The sequence below is a fragment of the Euprymna scolopes genome, chromosome 10, assembly GCF_053919585.1.
Source record: "Euprymna scolopes isolate OS-2025 chromosome 10, ASM5391958v1, whole genome shotgun sequence".
Taxonomy (NCBI): Eukaryota; Metazoa; Mollusca; class Cephalopoda; order Sepiida; family Sepiolidae; genus Euprymna; species Euprymna scolopes.
Window position 1 is genome coordinate 35,352,118 of NC_136491.1, and position 10,960 is coordinate 35,363,077.

The 10,960-nt window shown below is 36.9% G+C and overlaps 2 pseudogenes; both read left to right on the forward strand.

The window, feature by feature from the left end:
• The first annotated feature begins 7,653 nt into the window (after positions 1-7,653).
• LOC145286738 (U2 spliceosomal RNA) lies at positions 7,654-7,827 on the forward strand (annotated as a pseudogene).
• A 918-nt stretch (positions 7,828-8,745) lies between these two features.
• Positions 8,746-8,864, forward strand: LOC145286642 (U2 spliceosomal RNA; annotated as a pseudogene).
• Positions 8,865-10,960: the final 2,096 nt, after the last annotated feature.

Here is a 10,960-nt window from a genome sequence, read left to right on the forward strand (position 1 = left end):
GTTTAAACCTAAACGTAGATTCCATGAACAAAGCTTTTTTCTTAAAGCTGCACGCCTGTGGAATTGTCTTCCGTTTTCCTGCTTTCCGGCTGACTACAATATGGTTGTCTTTAAGTCTAACGTAAATAAGTTCTTGATGAGCCGTTCCATATAAGTTATCAAATTTACCAAATTTTCATTACTAATGATTACTATATTGTCCAATTTCTACTGTATACTCTTTAACCCTTATCCTTGAGTGGCCTCTTGGCCTTGATAATGTGGTGATGCCTATGTAAAAAAAAAAAGGTATGGTACAAAGGCCTACTTCACAAGATTTCCAGCTACGGTATAACTGGAAATGTTTTCTCAATCATTAAATCATTTCTCTCTGATAGGCTCATAAGAGTTGTAGGTCAGGACGATGTAGTAACGTTTTTGTCACAATTTCTTTGATTCTTTGATCTGGTGGTTTCGTGTTGCACACTGAAATTTTTTAGGCTTTGTCAACGTTTCAGTGTAATGCTCAGAATTGACAGTTTATTTTAACCCCAAGATACCTAGAAGGCGGTGCACGTCACAATTCTTTGAGATATTGTCTTCTTGAATTGTATTGCTGGGAAGTGTACTGGTGCTATTCCATAGACTACTATTTGTACTCTGGGTCGTACTGGTGACACTACTTCGCTTAATCAGATATGATGGCATCCAAGAATCCGTCACGTTAAGGTTTGTACTAATTCAATAAGATCTGATAGATTTCTCATCGGTGGTCCACTTTGTCATACATAAGCATTCGTAGAACCCACACAGCATAAACTGTACTATATCCTAGGAATTACAACATGATTTTCAGTGCACTGACACCCGCGCTAAACTCAACACATATTTCCTTCACCGTTACCCGCTGATCAGTGTGGATCAATTGGTGGAGGTGCATAAGGAGTGCTGGAGGATGGCTGTCCATTAGCGTCAGGAGCTCGCTTTTTCACTGATATATCCTCCGCTACTCTAAAATCAACAAACACATTAACTTACGGTGCTAACAACAACTGCATCGGCTTAGTAAACATATAACCGGCGCCAGTAAATATTAGCTATTCCAAAGGTAAAACCTCCAATTTGTTTAACTCAAAAAGTTAGGAATTACGAATTTGGGAGTAGTATTAATAACACGATCGACCTTTTTGCTTCAAACATTATTGCTTGCATATTTATCGCCATTGCCAATGCACTTTTGGAAAAAAATGCAATGACACGTATCTACTTTGGGCGTACATCGAGGACAGGGTTTGCTTTCTGGGAGTCCCATACCGTCAATATTTGCAACAGAGATTAGAGATTAAGGTCATCCATGCATGATTATTCATTATACTAATGCAATTTGCAAGCCCCTCTGATCAATTCGAACGAAGTAAAAATAGGAGGGATGTATTTTGGAATGGATGTCGTATCATATTTTATACGCAATGGATATAGAAATTATCGTTTTCTATAATATAAATCTCACCTGTCTGTTTAAATATATGTATGTATGTATGTGTGTATGTCTGGCTTAAACTTTCGACAGAGGGGACGGATTTTCACATTTGTATCGTCTTGAATCTCTTCCTGTCGCAGGAGAAATATCGAAAAAATTGGCTAAAAACATTCATTCCTTCACCCTCAAATGGTCATTTTCTAAAGAGAGGGATCGCTTTTTCCGTCGATATTTTCTAAAGTCATCTCCTCTTTTCGGTGGACTAGCATTAATTTAAACCTTCGTCACTTCCTGTTTGGCGCTGGGCCAGACAGAAAAGACATCACGTCTTTTTTTTCACGTTCCTTTCCTCCTTCGCGGTACGGGTTTCGAGTCTGACTGCCTATTATCCCCCTTTTTTGTTTTTGCTCAACGCCTCCCCCAAAACACCCGGACAGCGCCGGCCTCCAAGGCTAATATATATATATATATATATATATATATATATATATATATATATATATATATATATATTGACTTCGAAAATATGCACTTCAAATTTTTCTTATTCCTGGACGGTATCATCAGTGATGTTATTTGGCATAGTTCATTAAGCGATGTCTGGTCTTTCAACATTATACAGCTCTCCTTAACCCGACCCCTTCAGAGCAGACCAGGCTCTGGCGCATCCTTCTTATGTGGCATGCTGGTAAACACTTAACTTAAACTTAATCTGGCCCACCGTTTCTATTTATATTATAGTATATCATATTATATTATATTATATTATATTTTTTCTGTATGTCTGCTTATCTGTTAAGCTTTTTTCAACCAGACTGATTCAGTTAAAAATGTGTTTCCGTCTTGGTTTTGATAGGATGCAGCTAACTATGGAATTATAATATCTCTTCAATGCGCTGTCATGAATTATTATGGATTTATTTAGAACTATTCTCGAAATTTCTGTGCTTATTTGGATGTACATTTTTATGTAGCTTAGTTATGATAATGTTCAGTGAAGTAAATATTATTTGATCCGTTTCGGGTAAAATAAGGGATTAATAGAAATTAGTTTTTAATGCAAAAATTAACACAAGTTGAACTATATTCAACAATATATGTTGTATAAAGCACCAACCAATAGTAAACGAGTTATGGAGTTTGCTTGTTTTTAAGGGGTTTACTATTATGTTTTTATTTGCTTTTAATGGGCGTTTTGCAATCCATGACGAAATATAGTGACTTTAGTCTTTTTGGTTGTTTGTAGAGACGGTCGAATTTCATTACAATCACGGTACACCCAAAACATCACAGCAAGTAACCCGTTCCAGAGACATAATAGACCGACAAATAACAAATCTGAAAGACCAACTTTATATGTGACAATTAGAGACAAGACCTCACCAAAAGGATATTTGACACAAAGTTGTATCTCGAGCCGCCATCATAGATTGGGTCATCAAGACTAACGTCACAAACTTTTTATCTCAAATTTAAAATCGGACAAAAGTTCTATAAAATTTTAAATTGAAAATATTATAAAATTGTGTTTTCCTTCTAAATGTGGTCGTGGATATGGCCTTAAACTATATGCAGTGGCGAGGCCCCAGCTTGCGGGCTTTGGGGAGCGTGGAGCCATCCTTTACTTGTCATTACTCCGAGGTCCGCTCTGACCTGAAGTGGTAGTATCTGTTAAGGTCCCAACTATGTGTTAAATAGAATCCGACTTGAAAACAAGAAATATATTCTATTAATTTTTTTTCTTCAAAGTCTTCGGATTCGGCATTAAATAACCTGAAATGAGGTGATGTACCGTTAAACAAAAACAACCAACTGATCCTTCTAAATGACCTATTAATAGTTGTAAATTGCTAGATATTATTGAATAAATAGAGACTAGACATATTATAAAACATGTCATGTAATAGTTAAATGTAGGTTTTCTCCATAATCATTATGTAAATAACCATAGCTTAGACGAACGGATAATATATATTTTACCAAACATGAACATTGTTGATTGTAGATAATTAGATTTATAACTTGTGTTTTATAATTTTCTAATAAAATTATCGTGTTGGTCAGCTTTTATTTCTGTAAGTATTACTTCACAAGTTACATCAATCTTCACTCTGTCACATAACAGTATGGATTTAGGCACACCAATTCTACTAAAGATATCCTAACTGAAATCTCTGAACGTATATGCCGTGCACTGTCAAGACAAGTGAGGCTAAGGCAGTAGCCCTGGGCATATCTAAGGCCTTTGCTAGGGAATTTAACGATAGTCTTCTCATGAAAATTCAATCATATGTTATCACGAGACGAACACTTAATATAATAAAATCTCTCTTACGTGTAAGAAAAATTCAGGTTGTGCGTCAAACTAGTATGCTATTAATGCGAGTATGCCTATCGGGTGAATTCTTGGAGCTTTATAACTTCTGATCTTCATAAATGTATCCCCCCTAATTAAACTGTCCCCAAGATGGGTATATTTCCTTACTACACAACACTCGATAACATACATGAATGGAAAACGGATGAACACGTACCCAAAACAATTGTAGAAACAATATAGAAAGACCTCCAATCTCTAGTGGAATTGAGATATAAACGCAACCTTGCAAACCACTGAAATTTATGGCAAATGACACATTACCTGAAATGTACTTCGTTCAATCTCCTCAGATTTACGTTCACAGGAAACATGAATTGTAACAAATATATTGATGGCATTAGCAAGGCGGCTCCAAAGAAGATTGAATCTTTAACATGCTTACGAAAGTTACTTACGACTGAGGGTAATCGATACGCTTACAAGGTTACCATTCGACCATATATGGAGTATTGTTGGCACATTTTTAATGGTGCATCTGCTACTAGTCTGTCCCTCTAAGCAATGGTACAAAAGAGAGTCGCCCGCTTAATAAGTCCCGCACTGTCAGCTAGGATTTAAACCCTGCCAGAGAGATGAAATGTTGCACCCTCTGCTTGTTTTACGTAAATCCTTCCGACATACTTGACAAGCGGATAAATCCATCCGTACACAGTAGAAATCCTTAGACTCCAGAAAGCCTATTCCTCAGAATAAACTTTAGTATGTTTAAGCTAGACATTGGAATTCCTGTCCGAACCCAAACTTCCCCAGATGTATTGACATGCCGATCAAGTGTAATGTAAACAAACGTCTTGCTACTCAATTTCCTAAAGAGTGCGGCTACACAAGCAACTACCTCAAAGCAGGAAAGACGGCAGTCAGTGCTTCTAACCGTTGCTGCTATGCGGATAATGAATTAACAATGGTTTAAGCTCATTTTTTATACAAAGAGCATCGCTTAATTCGCAAATGGCAGTTTGATATCATTTCACAATATGCTCAACCCAAGATAGGAAGCGTTATAGTCATCCAACATACAATACTGTTTCGCTGTATCACAGCTCATCAGTGCGGCTAGAAAAAGAACAACCTCAAGCCAGGATACAAACATACAAGCAAATCACTTAAGAACACATCAGTTAATTATGTCAAGTCAAGACGAGTTAATAAAAAAAATACTTTTCGTACATAAATATGAACAATGAAAGCAGCGTCTACGTTCGATTTTATAAAACTACTAGCATGTATCCCGAAGTTGCCCGATCGGAAAATATGCTTTATTATAATATTTTTTATTCATGAATATTTCTTTGTTGGCATCAGTCTATCTAGAAGACTATGGCGTTTGCGTTTGTTTAACTGCTTTCATGCTGAATAAGCAGACCTTTGATCTACATTGTCAGTTGACGATATCTCTAATGAAAATCGTTGCCTCATGTTGGTTCTCTATTGGATGTTGTTGACTGGCTTTCATAGATAGTCATGAGATCTCCGCCTATTATGTTATAACCCTTTCCCTGTGGTCAGGCCTTTGGTTACCGTGTGTCTCTACATATTGTGAACTTAAGATTTTGGTCAATAGCAAATGCTGATAAGGTCAACATCATATGATTTTATATCGCGTTTGAACACGTTATCATAGTTGAATTGAGGACATCTAGTTTTCCTTTATCTAGTAGTAGGTTAATTATATAGAATACTTTGGGATTCGCTTATTGACTATGCGAAGCATATGACATATTTAGCGTACCCCTTTTTGGTGGAGGAGATTTCGTATTTAATCTTATAGACCTAAAATTATAATGATTTTAATATTGAATCCAAGATATAGCAGTGCCTGTCCGGCGTGGTCCAATCGTAATATCCGCTTAAATATTATATTTTAATTCATGCAGATTTCGTATTTATTATAAAACCCAATTATATATTGAATGTTATAATGTACCTAATATTTAGTAATGATTTCAAAAGTTTAAAACATAGTATCATCTTGAATCCAAACGAACACATTTAGCGTTCGAGCCTTCGTGGGTACCGTATAAGCTATCGAGTGATCGGTCAGAAAAGCTATTGCAAAGGAAAAGTTATGGATGCGGAAAGTAAAAATTGTAATAGGCTAACTCCTGCTGGGAACATTTTTCTCAGTTCTGATCAATTAGAGGCAAGTTTTACCTGTTCGAAATAAGATTAAATTTAAATCCAAACCCTGTATATCAAGTGTAAAGTCTGGGGGCCAAAACATGGGCGAGGCATTCAGTAAAGACCCATCCACACACACAGATGAGATCACTTATATATATATATATATATATATATATATATATATATAATTATACACCTCAAATGACCTTTTAACGAGTGATGTAACCCACTTTCCGCTTTACGATATCCGGTTACGCATGCGCGCATAAACATTAACCCAAAACAACGTAAACAAATAAATAAAAATTGCTTCTTTTGCAGATTTTGACCTGCGCACTAAAATATTAACGTTATTATTTCGAAATTATTATTTAACATGGGAAGAGTGGGGGTGTTTTGCAACTATTCTTTATTACAACTATACTGTCGCTATTTTCTTACAACTAAACAACTTCAACCCGTTGACAAACATAAGACCAATTGTAGTAAAGCCAATACTACTACTACTACTACTACTCTCTATCCGTCCCTTTTCCTTCCTTCCGTCCTTCTTTTTTATTTTTTGTTTACATTTCTAGATACAAAATAGTTGTGTGAGAACGGTGAATTTGTTGACACATTTACTAATCTGCTCCAATATTAGTTTTATTTTATTTTATTTATTTAGGTTTTATTTTTTTACTTCAGGTTTTATCAATTATATATATATTTTTTTAGATTTTAAGTTTCTATAACTTGGTTTGAGGAGTCCAATATGGGTTTTTGATTTTTATATTTGTCATCGGTAGGTCCGTGTGCGTTTTTGCTGCTAAATGACTTTCGTCGGCGTTTGATTCGTAGGAAAATAATGTTTAATTTTCGATTTTTGAGCGATTATTCGGAAATAAAGGTAACTTTACACGAATAGGGAGGATTCTATTTTTTCAAGTTTGAGTGATCCGTCCGTGATTTTTCATTTTAATATACTTTCATAGAAATATTTCTGTGATGTCAAAAAAAAAACCCTATTTTCTTTACGACACAAGTGTCACGCTCATACATGAATTCCATAGCTAATGTTACATACTGACCCAACGGGTCACGGGTAGTCTAGTATATATATATATATATATATATTATATATATATATATATTTATATATATATATATATATCGAGAAAGGGAGAGATAGACAGATATAAGTAAATAGATAGAAAGATAGAGAGTCAGCGTTAACTTTAAAACACCGTCCTTTCCTTACCTATTTTTATACATACACCAGATCACTTCGTCACACCTTTCTCCATATATTTCTCTTTAATCTTATATATTATTGTTTTACCCTTACAAAAACCCTTAAAAAAACTCTTATTCAAAACCCACATATAATACCTTGGTCAATATAGGGGCAACCCTTCATACCAATTGTCACTATCCAGCTCCCATTTCCCACCCATCGGGAGCTGGTCCCCTTTTCCCTCCCCTTCCCTCTCTCTTCACATAAAAAAACGGCCTTGTGCCTAATTTGCTTGGTGGGGAAGAAAATTAATCCTCACCCAACATATAAGACCTTGGTCAATGTAGGGGCAACCCTTCATACCAATTGTCACTAGCCAGCACTCCTGCTCCCCGGGGAGTTGGTCCCTATTTCCCCTTCACTCCTCACATTAAAAATCGGCCTTGTGCCTAATTTGCTCGGTGGGGGAGCAAATAAATATGTTCTTGGCCTTTTGGCCAAGATCAAAGTGTAGTATCTGTTCCGGCAGATACTGCAAGCTATGACTAGCTATGACTAGCTATGACTAGCAAAGACCAGATGTGGGGGCAACCCCACATGCCTGACCATTAACCAGCTCCCATTTCCCACCTCTCGGGAGCTGGTCCCCTTTTTCCCTTCCCCCTCCCTTCACTCCTCACATTAAAAATCGGCCTTGTGCCTAATTTGCTCGGTGGGGGAGCAAATAAATACCATCTGTTCCGGCAGATACTGCAAGCAAAGACCATATGTGGGGGCGACCCCACATATAAGACCTTGGTCAATGAAGGGGCAACCCTTCATACCAATTGTCACTATCCAGCTCCCCTACTCCCCGGGGAGTTGGTCCCAATTTCCCCTTCACTCCTCACTTTAAAAATCGGCCTTGTGCCTAATTTGCTCGGTGGGGGAGCAAATAAATACCATCTGTTCCGGCAGATGCTGCTAGCTATGACTAGCAAAGACCAGATGTGGGGGCAACCCCACATGCCTGACTTTTAACCAGCTCCCATTTCCTACCTCTTGGGAGCTGGTCCCCTTTTCCCTTCCCCCTCCCTTCACTCTTCACATTAAAAAATGGCCTTGTGCCTAATTTGCTCGATGGGGGAGCAAATAAATACCATCTGTTCCGGCAGATACTGCAAGCAAAGACCATATGTGGGGGTAACTCCACATACCAGACCTTGATCAATGTAGGGGCAACCCTTCATACCAATTGTCACTATCCAGCTCCCATTTCCCACCAATCGGGAGCTGGCCCCCTTTTCCCTCCCCCTCCCCCTCTCTCCACATTAAAAAACGGCCTTGTGCCTAATTTGCTCAGTGGGGAAGCAAATAAATACAATCTGTTCTGGCAGATTCTGCAAACAAAGACCATATGTGGGGGCAATCCCACATATAAGACCTTGGTCAATGTAGGGGCAACCCTTCATACCAATTGTCACTATCCAGCTCTCCTACCCCCGGGGAGTTGGTCTCCATTTCCCCTTCACTCCTCACATTAAAAATCGGCCTTGTGCCTAATTTGGTCGGTGGGGGGAGCAAATAAATACCCTTTTCTTGGCCTTTTGGCCGAGATCAAAGTGTAGTATCTGTTCTTATGTTTGTAATTTTGTGATATAAAATGGGGGATCACTTTTCTGTATTAATTTAATGTAAAATGACCACCCACGTTACAACCAGTCAGTCTCAAAGCCATTCAAGTTATTCTCCAGATCATTCAAGTTGTTTTAGAAGGATTCCAGTTATTTTTTAAGCATTCAATCATTCTTAAGGTCATTCAATTCATCCTTAAGTTCATTAAAGTCAGTCCAAGTCATTTACGTTTTATTTCTTGTAGTCATTTAAGCCCATTTTTCGGTCATTTAAGTGTATCTTTTAGAATTTCATGTCAATCCTACATTCACGCATTCATTCATTACACGAGAGCACGCGGCTAATGGCTATCGGCCTTGTTAAATATGTGTTGTATATATTGCTTAACTTCTTAAATGCCTTTTCCTCGATAAAATTATTGCTAAAATCTAGGTTAGATAAAGTTAGGAATGTCTTTATTGATTGTTTAATATGAATTGGATTTAGGATTTACGTACGATCTTACTATGATTCATAAGTATTTTTATTTATGTTAATAATTATTTGTTATTTTGGGTAAGTACCTTTATAGGTGTATGCATTCAAATTCAAATGTAATAGAGAACCGTTTTTTTTTTTTGGTTTCAAATATAATCAACAACATATAAATAACATATCAACAACAGTAGACGCCCACGCATATATATATATATATATATATATATATATGTATGCATATATATATGTATATATATGTATATATATATATGTATATATATGTATATATATATGTATATATATATGTATATATATGTATATATATATATGTATATATATATGTATATATATGTATATATATATATGTATATATATATGTATATATATGTATATATATATATATATATATATATATATACGAGGGGCGTGCAATACGTAATGCCCCTGTCCCACTTGCAATAGCAGTAGAGCAACGAAACTTGGCACAGTTATTTGTCTTTCTCTATATAGGAACCACCCAGAGTAATGCATTTCTCCCATCGTTTGATGCAGCCCTGGGACCGTTTTTATAGAACACCCTAGGTTGGTCCTCCAACCACGACATGACTTCAGAAATCAAGGCTGCATCATCTGGAACACGCTTTCCTTTCAAAAACAACTTCATGGCTGGGAAAAGGTGAAAGTCAGAGAGTGCAAGGTCAGGAGAGCTGGGAGAATGGAGGAGGATTTTATAACCATACGCCCGTGCTTCTGATCTGGCGACATGCGAGTTGTGGACCGGAGCGTTGTCCTGCAGGAGGAAGGTACCTTTGCTGATCTTGACCCTCTCTTGATTTTGATAACTTCCATTAATTTCCTCAAAAGTGAAGCATAATAGGCCCCTGTAATTGTGGTTCCCTTTTGCCAGGAAATCTGTCATTACTACTCCGTCTTGGGCCCTGAAGACTGTGAGCATGACCTTGCCAACGGAGGGTTGTACCCTTGCCTTCTTTGGAGGTGGAAAGTCCAAGTGTTTCCACTGCATTGGCTTGGCTTTGGTCTCTGGATCATTGTGAGTGACCCAGCTTTCATCCTGTTTAATCGGTCTTTTGAAAAACTTTGACTCATTTTCTTGGCACATCTCCAAATTCATCCTCGAGCATTCGACGCGTTTTCGCTTCTGGAATCGTGTGAGCAACCTGGGAATCTCTGGCAGACAACTTATGCATGTGCAAATGGTCATGAATGATAGTTTCCACAGACCCTGTACTAATCTTGGCATCTTGGCGAATAGTAATGCGCTGATCTCCCAAAATGGCAAGAATTAAAAAATCAGGATTTCGTCAAAACTATAGAAGAAACCAATTACAGACTACATGCGAGTGAAAAAGGAAATATAAAATTTAAAAAAAATCCAATTCTGGCAGAAACTATAAATGTGTGTATGGGGAGGTTAGATAATTCTATGCATATGTATATGCACATTAAAACGATATTCCTATACATATGTACATGCACATTTACAGTATTTTTTTTATCTTATTTATTTTCTTGAAATGATATGAGGAAAGCCGTTTAAGGACATAAAGACTGATTAACCAGGATCAGTATCTCATATAATTAAAAAAAAATGTGTATGTGAAGGTTAGATAATTCTATGCATATGTATATGCACATTAAAACGATATTCCTATACATATCTACATGCACATTT